Raw genomic sequence first — 20,717 nt, forward strand, 5'->3', positions numbered from 1 at the left:
TGTGTGTATATATAGGGAGAGATGGGGGACCATGTGAAAAGAAAGACGTGGTGTATGTTTGTGTGTGTAGAGACTGGGATTTGTGTGTTTGCCCTTGCAGAGAGACTGGCATCTCTGTGTGGAGAGATTGGGGTATGTTCGGAGGGAGAGGCAATTTGAGTGTGTTGAAGGGGCAATGTGGGGTGTGGGTCTGTGTGTGTATGGAGAGTCTGTGCTGTGTGTTTGTGTGTGGAGACTGGTGTGTGTGCATGTGTCTCTGTGTGTGTGTGCATGTGTCTCTGTGTGTGTGTGCATGTGTAGAGAGGGGTGTGTGCAGAGGGACTGTCAGGGATGTGTTTCTGGAGGGAGAGCTGGGGATGTTTGTGTGAAGGGAGGGATGGGTGTGTGTGTGTGTATTTATGTGTGTGGAGAATGGAATGTTAGTGTGTAGGCATGCACAATGGATAGACTGGAGATGTGGATATGTGTGGAAAGAGTGGCATGTGGGTACAGAAAGAAACAGGTGTATGTCTGTAGAGATGGGTATGTGTATATGTGGATGAAGAGATGGTGATGTATGAGGAGGGAGAGAATGACGTGTGTATGTATGTTGGTGGGGAGACTGGAAGATTGGTGTGGACTGAGGGACTAGGGTATGTGTGTTGAGGGAGACAGGTTGCATTTGTGAAAACTGGGGTGTCTGTGTGGGTGTGGAGGTGGGGAGGGTGCATGCATGTGGAGGCAGAGACTGGTGTCAATACGGAGGGAGAGATGGATGTGTATGTGGAGAGACAAGAGGTATGTAGACAGACAGGGGTTTGTATGTGTGTTGCATGTGGCGAGATCTGTATACGTGTTGTGTGTGCAGACACTGATGTGAGTGTGTGTGCACAGGTAGATTGATGTGTGTGTGCATGTGTGGAAGACTGATGCATATGTGAGAGACTGGGATCTGAGTATGGATGAAAGACAGGTGTGTTTTCTGTCTGTAGGTTTTGAGCAATGGGGTTGTGGATGTGGAGGGAGTGCTAGAGTGGTGTGGAGGTAGAGACATGTCTCTGTAGAGATGAGTGTGTAGGGGAGTTAAGGGAGAGCAGGGTTTTATGAGAGGGAGTAGGGGATGTCTCTGTGTGGAATAGAGATGGATGTGTGTGTGTATAGAGACAGGAGGTACGTGGATGGAGTGACATTTGTGTGTATGGAGAGGGAGAGATTGGGGGTGTAGAAGGAGAGATGGGGCATTGGTATTCGTGATTGTGGAGGATGGGGGTGTGTGTTTAAGTGTGTAGAGACCGGGTTGGGGTGTGGAGGGAGAGATGAATGTGTGTGTGTGTGTTTGTGTCCAGAGTCTGAGATGTGAGTGTGGAAGGAGAAACATGGGTGTCTGTGTTTGTGTGTAGAGACTGGGGTGTGTGTGGGGGGAGATGGGTGAGTATGTGTTTGCATTTGTGTGTATGGTGAGTCTGAGGTTGGGTGTGAAGTTAGAAATGTGGGTGTGCATGTCTGTGTGAATAGACGGGTGTATGTATGTGCATGTCTGTGTGTGGAGAGAGTGGGGTATGTGTTTGGAGATATGGTTGTGTGCATGTCTGTATGTGTGCAGATATTGTGGGGTGAGTGTGGAGATACTAGAGAGTGAGTGGAAATACTGGGGGTTGTGGAGAGACAGGCTGTGTGTGTAGAGACAGAAGTATGTGGGTAGAGAAGAGGTTGTGTTGTGAAGGGAGAGATGGGGGAAGTGTGAAGGGAGAGAGAGGCATTTGTATATATTTGTGTGTGTGCAGAGAGATAGATGGGGGAAGGGAGATGGGGTTGTGTGGGAAAGTGTGTGTAGAGATGTGGTTGTGTGTGTGTTGCATGTGTGTTTACAGAGAGACTGAGGTATAGATATGGAATTAGAGATGGGTATATTGCACTCATCTCACACATTAGTAAAGTAATGCTCAAAATTCCCCAAGCCAGGCTTCAGCAATATGTGAACAGTGAACTTCCAGATGTTCAAGCTGGTTTTAGAAAAGTCAGAGGAACCAGAGATCAAACTGCCAACATCCGCTGGATCATGGAAAAAGCAAGAGAGTTCCAGAAAAACATCTATTTCTGCTTTATTGACTATGCCAAAGCCATTGACTGTGTGAATCACAATAAACTGTGGAAAATTCTGAAAGAGATGGGAATACCAGACCACCTGACCTGCCTTTTGAAAAATCTGTATGTAGGTCAGGAAGCAACAGTTAGAACTGGACATGGAACAACAGACTGGTTCCAAAGAGGAAAAGGAGTACGTCAAGGCTGTATATTGTCATCCTGCTTATTTAACTTCTATGCAGAGTACATCCTGAGAAATGCTGGGCTGGAAGAAGCACAAGCTGGAATCAAGATTGCTGGGAGAAATATCAATAACCTCAGATATGTAGATGATACCACCCTTATGGCAGAAAGTGAAGAAAATGAAAAAGCCTCTTGATGAAAGTGAAAGAGGAGAGTGAAAAAGTTGGCTTAAAGCTCAACATTCAGAACACTAAGATCATGGCATCTGGTCCCATCACTTCATGGGAAATAGATGGGGAAACAGTGTCAGACTTTATTTTTTGTGGGGGCCCAAAATCACTACAGATGGTGACTGCAGCCATGAAATTAAAAGACACTTACTCCTTGGAAGGAAAGTTATGACCAACCTAGACAGCATATTAAAAAGCAGAGCCATGTATACCTGTGGCGGATTCATTTTGATATTTGGAAAAACTAATACAATTATGTAAAGTTTTAAAAATAAAATAAAATTTAAAAAAATAAATAAAATAGAAAAAAAAAAAAAAAAAGCAGAGACATTACTTTGCCAACAAAGGTCTGTCTAGTCAAGGCTACGGTTTTTCCAGTGGTCATATATGGATGTGAGAGTTGGACTGTGAAGAAAGCTGAGCGCCAAAGAATTGATGCTTTTGAACTGTGGTGTTGGAGAAGACTCTTGAGAGTCCCTTGGACTGCAAGGAGATCCAACCAGTCCATCCTAAAGGAGATCAGTCCTGGGTGTTCATTGGAAGGACTGATACTGAAGCTGAAACTCCAGTACTTTGGCCACCTCATGCAAAGAGCTGACTCACTGGAAAAGACCCTGATGCTGGGAGGGATTGGGGGCAGGAGGAGAAGGGGATGACAGAGGATGAGATGGCCGGATGGCATCACTGACTCAATGGACATGAGTTTGAGTGAACTCCGGGAGTTGGTGATGGACAAGGAGGCCTGGTGTGCTGCGATTCGTGGGGTTGCACAGAGTCAGACATGACTGAATGACTGAACTGAACTGACAGTTTTCCTTGGAAATGGATTTGTGTGTGTGTGTGTGTGTGTATGGAGAGACTAGGAGATGTGTTGACAGATATGAGGGTGTATGTAGGTAAAGAGAGGTGTATGTTGTAGATACAGGAGTGTGTTATGGAGGGAGAAATGGGTATTTTGTATGGAGAGACAGGATGTGGGTGTTGATGGAGAAATGGGGTGAGAATGTGGAGGGAGAAAGGGGTGAGAATACGGAGGGAGAAAAGGGAGGAGTCTGGGGGTGCATATGGAATGAGAGATGAAATGTGGCGATGTGTTTTTGAGAGACTGGTGTGTGTGTGTTTATTTATCAAGAGAGACTGGGATGTATGTGTGTAGAGTGTACAAGTGTGAAGGGAGAGAGGGGTGTGTTTTTATGTGTGGAGAGACTGGGGATGTGTGTAGAGGGAGACAGGCATGTGTATGTGTGTGCATTTGAGATGGCATGTATGTGGAGAAGTTGGGTGGTAAGTTGGAATGAGAAAACAGGGAAAATGTAGAGGGAAAATGGTGTGTGTGTGTGTGTTGAAGGAGAGGAGGCTGTGGAGGGAGAGAAGGGGATGTATACGTGGAAGGTTAGATGGGTTTGTGTGTAAGAGAGAGAGACTGGGAAGTGTGTGGATGCAGAGACAGGTGTGTGTGTGTAGAGATGGGGTTGACTATGAAGGGACAGCAGTGTATCTGTGAGCAGAAGTGTATCTGTGTCTTTGTAAGTGTGAAAGGAGAAATGGGTCTGTATATGTAGAGAGACTGGGGTATGTGTGTAGAGGGAGAAATGGGTATGTACATGTTTGCGTGTGTGTGTTTGCACAGACTGGGGATGCGTGGAGGGAGAGATAGAGGGTGTGTGTTTGTAAAGACAGGGGTAGAGATGGGGTGTGTTAGCAAGGAATACAATGTAATTTCAAGCAGAAACAAGTGTGTGTGTGTGTGTAGAGACAGGGGTATGAACATATTGAGAGATGGGGTGGTCTGAACAGAGACACAGGTGTGTGTGTAGCAAGACATGAGGATAATGTGGGGTCATGTGTGTGGAGGGAGAGCTGAGGTTTTGGTCTGTGTGTGTGTAGACTGGGGGCCAATATGGAGGGAGAGATGGGTATGTGTGTATGTACATGTGTGTAGAGACTGATGTATATGTATGTGTGTGTATGCGCAGACTGACTGGGGTGTCATTGTGGAGGGGAAGATGAGGGGTTGTGGAGGGAGATTCAGGAGATGGTGTGTAGGAAGAGACAGGTGTATGGGTGTATGGACAGGGATGCACAGAGAGATGGGTTGTGTTTGTATCTGCGGAAACAGAAATGGTTGTGAGGAGGGTGAGACAGAATATGGGTCTGTGTATGTAGAGACTGGAGTGTGTGTGTGAAGGGAGAGATGGGTTTGTGTTTGTTGATGTATTAGGAAAGACTGGGCATGGGAATGGAGGGAGACAGGCATGTATATGTGTGTGTGTGTAGGATAGAGGAAAGGCATGTGAAGGGAGGTAACAGGGAGGGTGTGGAGTGAGATACAAGTGAGTGTGTGTGTTTAGAAAGTGGCCTGTGGGCATGGAGGGAGAGATGGGGCTGTAGAGGTAGAGATGCACATATGTTTGTGTGTATGGAGAAACGGTTGTGTGTGGAGGGAGATGGGATTGTGGAGGGCAAGATGGGACTGTGTATAGAGATGAGGCTGTTGCATGTGGAGAGCAAGATGGGTATATGTGAGGCTGCTGTGGGTGTGTGTGTGTACAGAGACTAATGTGGTGTGGTGAGAGGAATAGAGGTGGTTTTTGTGTAGAGAGATGGTGTTTGGGGCTGCGTGTGGTGAGATTGTGGTGTGGATATTGAGGAAGAGACGTGGGTGGGTATGTGTAGAGATGGGAGATGTGTGCAGGGAGAGACTTCTATATGTCTGTGGGAGCTGAAACAGAAGTGTCTGTGAGTGTGTCTAACGAGAGACTGGGGGTGTGGAGAGAGAGACTGAGTGGGTGTTTGTGACTATGGAGAGATGGCTGTTTTTGTGCGTATACGTATCTCTAGAGACTGGTTTGTGGTGGTGAAGAGAGAGATGGGTGTGCTTGTATGTGTGTGTGCAGCGAGTTGGGTGTGTGTGGACATGGAGGGTGAGATGGGGATTGTGGAGGGTGAGCAGAATATGTGTGTGGATAGACTGGGCTGTGTGTTTGGATGGAAAACAGGTGTGTGTCTATGTGGAGGAGACTATCAGGGGCGTGATTATGGGGGGAGAGACTGGAGTTTAAATGTAGAGGAGAAGTTGTGAGGTATGTGTTTATAGGGAGAGATAGGTATTTATATGTGTGTTGAAAGATGGGGCATCTGGGGGGAGACAAAATTTTGTTTGTGTAGGAAGAAATGGGAGAATGTGGGGTGGTGTGTATGGAGGGAGAGATGTGGGGTGTGTGTGTGTAGACTGGAATGTGTGTAGGCACATACATAAAGGTATGTGGGGGGCTGTGTATGGATATACTGGGGTGTGTGTGGGAGAACAGAGGTGTGTGGAGGGATAGACGGGGGTGTGTGCCTGTGGGGAAGTTGATGTGTATGTATTCATGTGTTTAGAAACCAATACAATATTGTAAAGTAATTAACCTCCAATTAAAATAAATAAATTTATATTAAAACAAACAAACAAAAAAGAAACTGGGCTTTGAGTTTATCAGAGAGATGGGGGTATATATTTCAATTAATGGGGGTGTAGAGAGAGAACTTGGAGAAGGCAATGGCAACCCACTCCAGTACTCTTGCCTGGAAAATCCCATGGATGGAGGAGCCTGGTAGGCTGCAGTCCATGGGGTCACTAGGAGTTGGACATGACTGAGCAGCTTCACTTTCACTTTTCACTTTCATACATTGGAGAAGGAAATTGCAACCCACTCCAGTATTCTTGCCTGGAGAATCCCAGGGATGGGGGAGCCTGGTGGGCTCCCATCTATGGGGTCACACAGAGTTGGATGCGACTGAAGCAACTTAGCAGAGAGAGAACTGGAGGGGTGTGAAGGGGAACTGGAAGGGTGTGGAAGGAGAAATGGAGGGGTGTAAAGGGAGAGACAACTCTATGTAAATAGAGATAGGTGTGTTTGGGAGTTGATGGAGAGAAGGGGGTTTGACGGAGACTAGTGGAGTAGGGAATGTCTATGTGTAGATAGATATGTGTGTGTGTGTGTGTGTGTGTGTGTGCGTGTGTGCACACGTGCACGTGTGTTTGAGTGTTCAGAGATTGGGGTGTTGCAGGACAGAGAGGGGTATGGGTGTTTGTGGGGAGAGGGGTGTATGTATGGTTGTGTCGAGACTGGGTTAGGGTATGGAGTGAGAGATGTGGGTTTGGAAGGAGACAAAAGAAGGTGAGGGTAAGATGGGTGAGTGTATTTCTGTGAAGAGACTGAGATGTAAGTGTGGAAGGAGAAACAGGGGTCTGGGTGTGGTTGTAGAGACTAGGGTGAGTGTGGAGGGAGACTTGTGTTTATATGTTTGCATGTGTGTGTACATGAAGTTGGAAAGTGAAAGTCGCTCAGTGGTGTCTGACTCTTTTGTGACCCTTTGCAACTGTGACTATACAGTTCATGGAATTCTCCAGGCCAGAATACTGGAGTGGGTAGCCTTTCCCTTCTTCAGGGGGTCTTTACAACCCAGAGATCAAACCCAGGTCTCGCACATTGCAGGCAGGTTGTTTACCAGCTGAGCCACAAGGGAAGCCCAAAACTAGAACACTGTCAGAAGTGGGATGGACATGAGTTTACGTAAACTCCAGGGATTGGTGATGGACAGGGAGGCATGGCGTGCTGCAGTCCATAGGGTCGCAAAGAGTCAGACACGACTTAGCAACTGAACTGACGTGTCTGTATGGAGAGACTGAGGTTGGGTGTGGAGTTAAGAGACACGGGTGTGGATGTTTGGAAAGATGGATGTAGTGTGTGTGTATAGAGATTGGGTTTTGTGTAGAGAGATGGTTGTGTGCATGTCTGTGTGTGTGGAGATACTAGGGTGTATGTATAGAAAGACTGTGGTATGTATGTAGAGATAGTGTTTGGAGAGAGGCTGTGTGTAGGTAGAGACAGGTATATGTGTGTAGATTGTGTGTGTATGGAGACACTGAGGGGTGGGTGTAGAATCTGAGATGGGTATGAGTATTGGTTTCTCTGGAGAGATGGATTTCTGTGTGTTTTTGTGTGTATGTGGAGAGATGAGGCAGTGTGGAGAGAGTTAAGAGGGTGTTTGTTGGTAGAGATAGGTATATAGGTGTAGAGGTAGGGGTGTGTTATAGAGTGAGAGATGACTGGTATGGAGAAACAGGATGTGGGTGTTGAGGGAGAGGTGGGGTGAGACTGAAGGGAGAAATGGGAAGCGTTTGGGCTGTGTGTTGGAATAAGAGATGTAGTGTGGGTACTTGTGTTTGAGAGACTGGGGTGTGTTTTTGTATGTATGTCTGGAGAGACTGGGATGTGCATGTGTGTAGAGAGAGACTAGGGTATGAGTGTGGAGGGAGAGAGGTGTGTACTTATGTGTTTATGTTTGTAGAGACTAGAGGTGGGTGTGGAGGGAGACAGGCAAGTGTATGTGTGTTGAGGGAAAGGAGGCGGCTGTGGAGGGAAAGAGATGTGCATGTGGAGGGTCAGATGGGTTTGTGTGAATGAGTGTGTATGTGTGTGTAGACAGACTGGGGAGTGTATGGATGAAGACAGGTAGGGGTGTGTGTGTGTGTGTGTGTGTGTGTGTGTGTGTGTGTGTTTGTAGGGATGGGGTTGACTATGGAGGAAAAGAAGTGTATCTGAACCTGTGTAAGTGTGAAAGGAGAATCAGGGGTATGTATATGTAGATAGACTGGGGTATGTGTATACAGGGAGAGATGGGTATGTGTGTGTTTGCATGTGGGTGTATGGAGAGACTGGGGTGTGAGTGTAGAGTTAGAGATGTGAATGTGAGTATGTGGAAAAATGAGTGTGTGTATCTGTATATTTCTTTGTGTGTGTAGCTACTGGGGTATGTGTGGGTGTGTGTGTAGAGAGACTATGGTCTGAGTGTGGAGGGAGAAACAGGATTGGTGAGGTATGTGTGGAGAGTTGGGTGTGTGTGAGTGCTGAGGGTGAGACGAGGTCGTGGAGGGAGAGAAGGGGCTGTGTGTAAGGAGGGAGAGTTAAGTGTGTGTGTAGGTAGAGACGTGGTGTAGGTCTACGTGTGTCTGTGTGTATGTCTATGGAGAGACTGGGATTTTTGTGTGGGGGTGTGTAGAGAGGCTGGGATTTGGATGTAGAGGGATAGATAGGGTGTGTGTTGGCAGAGATAGGGGTGTGTGTGTAGAGATGCAGGTGTGTTTGTGTGTGTGGAGAGACTCAGGTGGAGGTGTAGAGGGAGGGATGGTATGGACATGTTTCTGTGTGTACAAAGTTGGGTTTGGGTGTGTGTGTTTGAGGGTACACAGATATTTAGTCCACAGTAGTTACTGTAATCTCCCTCTGTGATCTAGCATTCTTCTTATTGTGTTAGTCTTAAATGATTAATGCTATATTAACACTTTTATTTAATTATATTTTTGTTAGTTGCTTCCTTATTTTATACAAGCAAACAGTAATATAAAATTGGATATACTCTTAGCTCTTATCTAAGTTCTTTAATTTTATAGAGAAGAAGAATCAGACCTTGGCAGGACTTGATTGTCTTGAGTATTTTTCCAAGAAATCAAATGTGTTATAGATAAACATAATTTATTAGACTTGTCTAGTATGTACTTTGTGTCATAACCTCTGGTTTAGAGGCAGAGCGGGGTTGAGAGGTGCCTACCTACCGAATTTGAATAGTGCCATTACCTTTCCCAGCTCTAGCTCATTCCATTAAGAAGGCTTTTAGTTCTAAGAGCTTATTGTCAAAATCAGTCAGCTCGTGTTTCTATTTGCTTAATGACTGAATATTTTCTTTTTTTATTGGAGTAGTATTGTTTTACAATGTGTTAGTTTCTGTTATACAATGCACTGTATAGCTATATGTTTACACATATCCTCTCCTTGAGTGTCTCTCCCCCAGCCCACTACATCTCTCTAGGACATCACAGAGCACTGGGCTGAGCTCTCTGTGCTATACAGCAGGTTCCTACTGGCTCTCTGTTTTACATATGGTAGTGTATATGTCAATGTATGATTGAATATTTTCCATAGCAAAGACAAAGTGGCTTTATCTAGTGATTAAACAAATTAAATACAATTAACAATTAAACAAATTAAAACTCTCATCTGTGTAGGATTATTTCTTACTTTCAGAAAATAGAGTATTAAAAATTTGTTGGTCAGTCTGATATTTCAAGGAAAAGTTTAGCTTTGTCACATAATTCTGTTTGACTTTTCAATACGTCACTGTCAAATAATAAAAGTACCTTTTTCTTGTGAAATGCTTTTGACTTTAAATATAGTTTCCAGTATCTTAAGTAGATTAATAATTGTTGTTGTTTAGTTGCTAAGTCAAGTCCAACTCTTTGCAACCTTATGGACTGTAGCCTGCCAAGTTCCTCTAACAATAGGATTTTTCCAGGCAAGAATACAGGGGTGGGTTGCTATTTCCTTCTCCAGGGGATCTCCCAGACCCAAAGGTCGAACACATGGCTTCTGCTACATCTCTTGCATTTCTATATGAATGCCTATAAATTTTAAATTTAACATTTAATGCTGATTACCATATGAAACAATAATTGAATACACCTTTTCTTGTCCATGAATTTCTTGGATCTTTTTTCATTCTTATTTTGTTCCATTTACAACTGTCTTTACCCTATAACTTTTCACAAGTTTCAGCAGACAGTAAATGTCCATTTATTAAAAGGTTCAGAAAAACTCCCAATGCTATTTGTGACTGGACATAACACATCTGAGTCTTTACTGCAGAAATTTCTCTCTCCAAACAAAATTTTGAATGTGTAACAGGTGCAGTTATCTGTTCAGGCCACTATATAATTTTAATAGTCTCATAGAGAGCACACAAACTCTTTCTAGTTTTTAGACTGTTTATTTGGTAATGTTTCCTTCTGTTTAATAGACCATAGGCCCCCCAGTAACTCAATCTTCCCTCCTCTTCAGGTATTTAGAGATGTACATTACTCTCTCAGGGTTCTAGGGACCACTTAGTATGCTGCAGTGAGTATTAACATTGAGAAAAACATTTAATTTAGGTAAAGAGATCATACTCATCCTGTGTGTGAATGCTCAGTCACTCTTTCATGTTTGACTCTTTGTGATTCCATGGACTGTAGCCCACCAGACTCCTTTGTCCATGTAATTCTTCATGTAAGAATACTGAAGTGGGTAGCCATTCCCTTCTCCAGGGAATCTTCCTGCCCCAGGGATCAAACCTGGGTCTCCTGCATTGCAGGCAGATTCTTTACCATCTGAGCCATCAGGGAAGCCCCTCATACTCATACTACTAGACATTATAAATCTAAATTTTCACAAAAGTGATGTTTGCACATACTTTAAAAAACGGGAGAATGGCATTGAAACATGTAAAATATCATGTATGAAATGAGTTGCCAGTCCAGGTTCGATGCACGATACTGGATGCTTGGGGCTGGTGCACTGGGACGACCCAGAAGGATGGAATGGGGAGGGAGGAGGGAGGAGGGTTCAGGATGGGGAACACATGTATACCTGTGGCGGATTCATTTTGATATTTGGCAAAACTAATACAGTTATGTAAAGTTTAAAAATAAAATAAAATTAAAAAATAAAAAAAAATAGGGATAGACTCAACAGCATATTTTATTAAATATATTTTTGTCATTCATTAAATATTATCCATCAAGATAAAAAAAAAAAACTACACTGAAGAAATCACAGAGGAAATCAAAAAGTACTTAGAGACCAATGAAAGTATGGCAATCTAAAACCTGTGGGATATAGCCAAAGCAGTTCTAAGAGGGACCCTCAGGAAACCAGAAAAACCTCGAACAACTTAGGCTTACACCTAGAGCAACTAGGGAAAGAACAGCAAACCCAAAGTTAGTAGAAGAAAATAAATCATTAAATTCAGAGCAGAAATACAAATGAAGAAAATAGAAGAGATCAGTGGAAGTAAAAGCTGATTCTTTGAAAAGATAAACAACACTGATAAACCTTTAGCCAGACTCACCAAGAAAAAAGAGAACTCAATAAAATCATAAATAAAAAAAGAAGTTAGAGCAGACACCATTGAAAATACAAAGAATTCTAAGAGACTACTATAAGTAACTGTATGCCAATAAAATGGACAATCTAGAAGAAATGGTGGAGAAGGCAATGGCACCCCACTCCAGCACTCTTGCCTGGAAAATCCCATGGACGGAGGAGCCTGGTGGGCTGCAGTCCATGGGGTCGCTACGAGTCTGACACGACTGAGCGACTTCACTTTCACTTTTCACTTTCATGTACTGGAGAAGGAAATGGCAACCCACTCCAGTGTTCTTGCCTGGAGAATCCCAGGGATGGGGGAGGCTGGTGGGCCGCCATCTATGGGGTCGCACAGAGTCGGACATGACTGAAGCGACTTAGCAGCACCAGCAGCAGCAACAGCAGAAGAAATGGACAAATTCTTAGAAAGGTATTATCTCCCCAGATTGAACCAGGAAGAAAGAGAAAATAGGAACAAAACTGAAAAACTAAATATTAAAAGGATGTTAGTATTAACAGCAATGCTCTATCTCATCCCTTTCCAACTCTATTGTTTGTCTTCAGCATTAGTTGAAACCTTATTATCCTAGTATAACACTTATGTTCACCTCAATTTCTGTTACTATTTGGAATTTCAACTCTTAAGAAAACAATCCCTAAAAGCTCCAAATAATATTTTTCTCATGTCATAAAGTAATGCCCCTGCAGTTATCTACATGCCCCCTCTTTTGAAGTGAGTTTTGTATAATTATTTTGATTAATTTTTCTCAGTCCTAAACAAATAGAGCTTTAAACTGGGCTTGTTAAGTGGTTCTTTTATTATAGAAATCCCAAGAATTGATAATTGCAGCCTTGAGACTGTTATGAAGCATTCTACAACTAAATGTAGACTTATCAACAAACAGTCTGAAAACTGATTAATGATGTCTGCCCCAAGTATACAAGAGGGGTAGCAAGTGTATTCAGAATGTTCTTTAAATCAGTTTTAAAGGTTTTTTTTTCCCCCCTTACATTAAAAGACATTTTAAAAGTCCAAACACAGTTGAAAACTCATGCACAACTAAAAGTTGTAGATTTTGAAATGATCACTATAGACAATTTATTTTTTTAAAGAGGAAAAACTGCAAAGGAGGCAAGAATATGCAATGGATAAGTCTCTTCAGTAAGTAGTGCTGGGAAAACTGTACGGCAGTTTTAATATGACAAAGAGACTAGAACATTCCCTCACATTGCATACAATAAACCCAAAACGGATTAGAGATGCAAGTGTAAGAACTGAAACCATAACTCCTAAAGGAGAATAGGCAGAACACTGACAAACTGTAGGTGAAGAATATTGCTGTCTCCTAAGGCAAAAGAAAAGCAAAACAAATGGGACCTAATTGAACTTAAGCTTTTGCACAGCAAAGGAAACCATCAAAAAGAACCTACTGAATGGGAGAAAATATTTTCAAATGATATGACCAACAAGTGGTTAATATCCAAACTATATCAGCTTACACAACTCAAATATCAAAAAGCAGATCACCCAATCAAAAAATGAGCAGCAAATCTAAATAGACTTTTCTGAATATGATTTTCAGGTTGCCAACAGGCACATAAAAAGATTCTCAACATCACTAATCAAGGAAATGCAAATGAGATATCACCTTACATCTGTCAGAATGGCTATCAAAAAATCAACAAACGCTGGCAAGAATGTGGAGAAAAGAGGGAACCCCTGTACAGTGCGGGTGAGTATGTCAACTGGTTCAGCCACTATGGGAAACAGTATGGAGGCTCCCCAAAACTAAAAGAACTATCACACAATACATCAACTGATTTCTGGATGCGTATCTGAAAAAATATGAGATCACTAATTCAAAATGATACATGCACCCCATATTCATAGCAGCACTATTTACAATAGCCAGTACGTAGAAGCAACCCAAGTGTTCATCAGATGTATGGATTAAGATAAGTGTATATATCCACAATTTTTTATTACTCAGTTGTAAAAAAAAAAAAAAGAATGGAATTCAGCCATTTGTAGAAACATGGATAAACCTAGAGGACATTATACTTAGTGAAATAAGTCAGAGAAAAAGACATACTATATATCACTTACATGTGGAATCTAAAAAAATAAATTAATGTATATAGCAAAACAGAAACAAACTCTACACAGGTAAAGAAAACAAATTAGTGTTTACCAGCGGGGAGAGGAAAGGAGGGAAGGTGTTGGGCTTCACCATGCAGGTGTGTAAGACTTGGAGTTGCCCAGCCTTGAAACAAAAGAAAGAGCCCACAGACAGTGACAGAGATATCAACAGCTTATTGGATAAGAGATCTTACAAATTTGAAGCTAAATGTCTTGGAGTAACACCCCACAGTGGCTGGCTGGCTGGCTGGCAATCAGGCCTGCTATAGCAGCCATCTTCACTACTCAGGGGAGGAGGAGACGGCAGCTACCATTTATATTGGGAATTGACATCAGGTTGGCTCATCAGTTACCAGGGAAATCAGAAGGTGGGGTGTGTCCCTCTCAGACTCTCAGGTTATGGCGTTTCATGAGGGCAGAGATTTCCCTTTAATAAATAGTAGGTGGAGCTGTTCTGGCCTAAGGATTAGAACAATCACTAGCTGGAGCAGGTGGCAAGCGGTTCATGTGAGTATGATGTAAGTGAGGCAGAGCCTGGTCTAGCAGGGGATATACACAGAGCAAGAGAGTAGCCATCTTGAGTGGCCTGACTATACATCTGTAATTATCCTTCATGACCTTTACCAATCTTGGTCTACTCCTCTTCTGTAATATCCCTGGGTCAGGTATATAGAGGTATATGTAAATCAAATACAATACAAAAGCAAAATGCAATACCAAGCCCCCAAAGTGGGCAAACTTTAGATACAGGTGCTTATTGGGTCAATTTTTCATGGAAGTTGAGAATATAAAGATATCTCACTATAGACCAAACAATCAAACTCAGCAGGGAGACCACCTTTGTCACCCAGTCGCTCAGACTAGGGATCAAATGTAAGCTGTATAACAGGCAAAATAAAGGAAAATCAAGACCATCAAGCAAAATACAAGCATTAATAGCATTCTGAGATAATACCATATCTGACTGCAGTTTTGTCCTGGCCTACAGTACCAAAACTACCCATCTACCCACCATCCCCATAGTTGGTGCCAAATATTGGAGATTCAGTTTAAGAGACCACAACATTAATATAATGGTACCTTTCTTCAGTAAGGAATCAGATTAATTACTTTAGTAGTCTTACCTGGGACAGGGCAGAATACAGGTGAAATCTGTAAGTCCTTTATTTTAAATTTTGCAAGCAATTATTTAATTGATAACATACAAGGGAGAAAGCAGGCAAATCATGAGTATAAAGATCAAAACAGTTTTTGCAAATTGAATACACACATGGAAGCAAAACTGGGTTCAAGAACCGAGACATCACTAGAGTGCCAGAAGTTCCTTATAAGCTTCCCTTCAGTCATCACCCCTCTCCAAGGATAAGTGCACTTCTGACTTCTAACACTATAGATTAATTTTGCCTATTTTGAATTTTACGTAAATAGAATTATATGATACAGACAGTAATGTATCTTTTACAGCATTAGTTTTGTGACAATTCATACCTGTTTTTAAATGCAGTTATAGTTCATTAATTTTTATTGCTGTGTAGTATGTGTTATGTGATTATGCCATAATTTTCCCATTTTATTACTCTGAACACTTAGGTTATTCCATTTGTGATATTATGAATAAGTTATACACATATTTTAATGAACATATGTAACCCATTTCTGTTATATATATATAGCAACTTTTTTCTTACTAGATTTTTCTTTTAATTTTTATTGCAGTGTAAGTAATAGTTGCCTTACAATGTTGTATTAGTTTCTGCTGTACAGCAAAGTGAATCAGCTGTAAGTATACATATATCCCCTCTTTTTTGCATTTCCTTCCCATTTAGGTCACAACAGAACACTGAGTAGAGTTCTCTGTGCTACACAGCAGGTTCTCATTAGTTATCTATTTTATACACGATATCAATAGTGTATATATGTCAATCCCAATTATTCTTTTCTAATCCTATTCCTCATGTGGCAGCAACAAACCCAAAGCACTAGGGACTTACCTGTCAGCCCCAGGGTTTTTTCATGTGTGTTTCTGGGGATAGATCCTGCAGCAAGGGCTAAAACAGTTGAATTCAGGTTGGGGTGACTTATTTTTGGATTAATGTGGTGTAAGCACTGCAGTGATTGCTCCTGGGATGCTCATACCTGTGGAGAGAACAAGTTTCTTGTCTCAGTTGTTGTTTAAGTAACCCAGTCATCCTTTCAATTATCCCTGCAGCAGACTGGTTATAGGGCAGGTGGAAATGCCAGCATATGCCACTTTTGTCAGACACTCCTGAACTTTATGGCTGGTAAAGTGTATTCCTTGGTCACTATGGATGTCCATGGGGGTCCTGTATGTTCCTCACATCTGTTCCTGACCATGAATATTGGGTTTTTGCATTGGTAGTAACTTGAGTAGGTCTTTTGTAATGTCTTCCACCTGTTGTAACACGCTGTAGATTACAGAGCAGCACTCTACAGTGCTGTTAGAGCTGTGTTGTTCCATCACACTATATCACTGCCCTGCCCCTTCCATAGCTAGGACCAGAAGCCCAAGGGTACTCATTATTTTGCCATCACCAGAGGTCCAAAACCAAACCCTCAGGGTAACTGGCCAAACTCAATTCACATGCCTGTCTCTAAGTTAATAAAGCCTGTTTCTATAATTACTTAAGGGGGGGGGGGGGCGGTGTCAGGGATATGCTTATTTTACCCAAACAGATAACATCCAAGTATTTGATAGATAATAGAGATCCTTGCATTTTGTCTGTATTCAGCAACCATTCCCCCATTGCAGTCAAATGAGCCAAGAGCATAGGGCTACTACCTTTAAACTGGAAAGAGACTCTGAAGATATCATCAGTATGACAGACTATCTCATGGTAGTCAGCTGTCACAGGGACCACCATGCTAGTGGGTGACCCCCTAAACTTTATTTCCTGACATACTGAGGGCTCAGAGAAATTTCCTCAGCCTCCTAGCCAGGTCACCAATTATCGGGCTGCACCCCACAGGCCTGCAAGCCTCGAGCTGCCCAGCCTAGAGAAAGAAGAGCCCAGAGACAGTGACCGAGACACCAGTGGCTTATTCGATAGGGGATCTTACATGTCTGAAGCAAAATTTCCTAGAGTGACACTCCACAATGTGTGTAAGCTGGCGGGCAGGCCGGCGAGCACACAACAAGCTATAGCAGCCATCTTTGCTACTCAGTGGAGGAGGAGTCTACTTTTTATATAGTGAATTGATGTCTGGTTGGCCTATTAGTTACCAGGGAAACCAGAAGGTGGAGCAGCAGGTCCCTTAGTTTATGGAGCTTCAAGAGGGCAGAGGTTTCCCTTTAATAAACTAGCAAGTGGAGCTCTTCTGGCCTAAGGATGAGAACGATCACTAGCTGGATCAGGGCAAGCAGGTCATGTGAGTAGTATATAGGTAAAGCAGGGACGGGTCCAGCAGGGGACATACACACAGCAAGAGAACAGCCATCCTGAGGTGGCTTGACTGTATAAACAAGCAAGATGGGGATTAAGAAATCCAAGCTACTATATATAAAATAGATAAATAATAAGGATATATCATACAGCACAGTGAATTATATCATTGTTTTCTAATAACTGTTAATGTAGTATAATCAATAAACATGCTGAGTCACTATGCTGTACGCCTCTGAAACTAGTATAATCTTATAAATCAACTATACTTCAACACAAAATTAAAAATGATTAACTGAATATTTGACATCTTTAAAGAGCTTATTGAATTTTGAGTTATAGTGTCATCAAAAAAATCTGTGTTTAATGAAATTTGTTAAAATAATCCAGGTGGTTTTCCCTACATAAGAGTTTGCCTGATAATTTTCATACTTTGTATTTTAATGGTTAGGTTTACTGCTTTTTGTTCTATGACCACCTGCTCAGTTTTGCTATGTTGCACCTAAATACTATGAGTCATTGTGTTAATTCATTTATAGAATCTTCTGAAATTGAATACATCTGGGAAGGAAAGCAAAGATTAGAAATGCAAATGATATAATTGCTGCTTTTGGTGTTGTTATATTAACTTTTTCTTTCTTTAATTTACTTTATATGAGAAAATCAGATGATTTTGAATTATTCACCGCATTTTCTTCCAATGTGAACCTCTTTTTATTGTGATTAGACTTTCACATTAAGTGTTAATGCTTTTTACTAAGAAGCAGGTTAATTGTACCATCTATTTTCAATTAGCCCTAATAGGGTGCATATGTAGCTGCAGAGTCTATTGTGCATGTCCTTATAGAAGTGAAGAAATGAAGTAAAAGCTATTATTTTGATGTTCTGAAAAATTATACTCCATATTAGGTTAGATTAACAAAATGAATGACTAATGTTCCATGTACACATGAGCTGTAATGACATTTTTGACTCTTAATAAATCTGAATACTTGCTGATACCCAATATTCTTTTTATTCTTAAATGCAAATTAAATCTAGATTATTTCATTACCTTTAATTACAGTTTCTAAAAGCTGATGTGTATGTTCAGTATTGACTTTTTAGCACTAACCAGGAAAATTCTAAAATATTTAGGTTCCTTGTTATTTTATGAGAACATATATGGCAAACCTTATAGAAAGCTATAGAAGAAAATGCATTTTTTCTTCTCTTACTGGGAAATGGAATGTAAATTTTTACTTTTGGAATTGGGAATTACTCATAGTTCATTGATCAAAACATATATATATATATATATATATATATATATGATATATGTGGAATTTTATTACATGTATTTATAAAAAATTCCTGAACAACAAAGAGGTTAATTTTTAATAGTTGATAGGAATTAGAAATTTTAGTAACTGGGAATGTTTACATTAATTATACTTTTAAAAGATCATATTTTTCACTTTCCATATTTTGTAGATTGTTTTAATTTAGGAATACCACTAAATCTAAAATCTGTCAATGGTATTAGGAGAGGTAATTACAGTTAAGTGACAGTTCTTAAATTCTGTCTTAAATTCTGTTTGCTTTCTATATATTTGCCAGTGTTTTGATTCATTTTCAAAAATCTGATGCAATTATAAGATGATGATTTCACTAATTTTTGCCTGTTTTCCTTGTCAAAACCGAATTAAATGACCCAAGAAATATTAAACTTTTAAAGAGTACAGGAACTCTATAGAGAGTGAAGGTATTGCATTGTCCTGTATAAAATAAGTTTTAGAAGCATTCTCCTAAATAACTATCCATTGAATATTTTAAACCCAGGTTAATGAATTAATTCTGGAAATGTCAATAATTGTCCTCAAAAATGTATTGAAAACAACTGTAGATTCAAGGGAATCAAGAGAAATAACAGAGTAAGTAATAAAAAGTCATATAAAGTTGTGTATTAACATTTGAACACAGAATCAAGTCAGCAAGGGCTATCAAAACTTAAGATAATTACTAGTGTGTCCATTTATGCAAATGAGAAAAATCACATAATAATTTTGACATCTTAAATGTTATTTGATAAAAAATTTTATTTCTTCAGTGTAAAATTTCATGTTAATTGTAGAATGAAAGGAAACTTCCTTAACATGGAGAAGAGTCTAAAGAAAACATCAATTCTAATGGTTAAAAGTGAAGAAAACACTTAAATATTATTTGAGATACAGGAACTGAAATGATATTTCAAAAAATTGTGAATATCAGAATAACCTATGAAATTTTTCATGAGTGGAAATTTTTATAGGAACTAGAAAATTTTGACTGGAAGTCTGTGTGTACCTATATTGTAAGGATATTTGCTTAAATATTGATAATAACAATAATGAACATTTGAGTGATTATGTCTGAATGCTTCTAAATTTTTAAAATATATAAATATTTTAAAATTCACAAAATCTGTATATAATAGGAGCTATTATTATCTTGTCTTACAGATGAGGAAATTAAGATGCAAAGAAGCTAAAAAATTGCCCACATCCTCTACAAGACAGATACCAGAACTCAATTCACTTACTTACAGTTGATCTTGTTTTTGGAAAATGAATCAAAATCTCAGGCACATGTCTCACTGTATAACTGGATTTGCCATTTAACAAAGGGAACCCAAAGCTGGTGCTCTGTGACAACCTAGAGGGCTGGGATGGGGTGGGGGTAGGAGGCAGGTTTAAGAGGGAGGGCACATATGTATACTTATGGCTGATTCACGTTGATGTATGGCAGAAACCATCACAATATTGTAAAGTAATTATCCTCTGATTAAAAATAAAATAAAAAACACATTCCTTTAGCTGATATTAAGATAGCACATATTCTTAGTATGTGCTAGTATGGCTTCCCTTATTATGGCTTCCCTGATAGCTCAGGTGGTAGAGAATACACCCATGAATGCAGGAGACCCCAGTTCAATTCTTGGGTCAGGAAGATCTACTGGAGAAGGGAATGGCTACCCACTCCAGTATTCTGGCCTGCTGAATTCCTGGACTATATAGTCCATGGGGTCATAAAGAGTTGGACACGGCTGAGCGACTTTCACATTCTTAATATATATTTCTTAGAGCTGGAAGTTTGGAGTCAACTGTCCTTGGTTTTTCTATACTCTTTCAGTATGCAGATGCAAGTTTTATTTTACTCAGGAAAGGTTCCTTGACTTAGAGTTTTAAATATAGGTTCTCTTCTATCACTTTGTTTTCATTCTTCAATATCTCCAGTTATATGTACATTAAATTATTCTCAGAATCCCTTTACACTCTCAAAATATATTGAGATACACAAAGAGTTTTTGTTTATGTGTACTTAGAAGTGAAGTGTTAGTCACTCAGTCTTATCCGACTCTTTGTGACCCTATGGACTGTAGCCCATCAGGCTCCTCTGTCCATGGAATTCTCCAGGCAAGAATACTAGAGTGGGTTGCCATTTCCTTCTCCAGGGGAATCTCCTGACTCAGGGATTGAACCTGAGTCTCCCGCATTGCAGGAAGACTCTTTACTGAGTGAGACACCATCAGTATATACCAATTCAGAAATTAAAGCTGAGAAATTTTGTTTGAATTGCAAAGTTGTCTAAATTTTTTCTTCTGTTTCTAACATAGATCTTCCCTACTTATGTCTGCTAAAATTTTTGATTCTCACGTTATTTTTATTCTATGAACATCTTTTGTAGATTTAATGATTTTGTTTTGTTGCTGTTTTAAGTGTGCTGACTTTTCCTA

At 40.6% G+C, this 20,717-nt stretch overlaps 1 long non-coding RNA gene across 1 annotated transcript; it reads left to right on the plus strand.

Moving 5' to 3' along the window:
* The first annotated feature begins 16,878 nt into the window (after positions 1 to 16,878).
* LOC129619893 (uncharacterized) lies at positions 16,879 to 19,688 on the plus strand. The gene is made up of 3 exons (XR_008698268.1): positions 16,879 to 16,949; positions 18,785 to 18,876; positions 19,444 to 19,688. It is a non-coding gene; the product is annotated as an uncharacterized LOC129619893 (long non-coding RNA).
* The last annotated feature ends 1,029 nt before the right edge of the window (positions 19,689 to 20,717 follow it).

This window comes from Bubalus kerabau, chromosome 9 (assembly GCF_029407905.1).
Source record: "Bubalus kerabau isolate K-KA32 ecotype Philippines breed swamp buffalo chromosome 9, PCC_UOA_SB_1v2, whole genome shotgun sequence".
Lineage (NCBI taxonomy): Eukaryota > Metazoa > Chordata > Mammalia > Artiodactyla > Bovidae > Bubalus > Bubalus kerabau.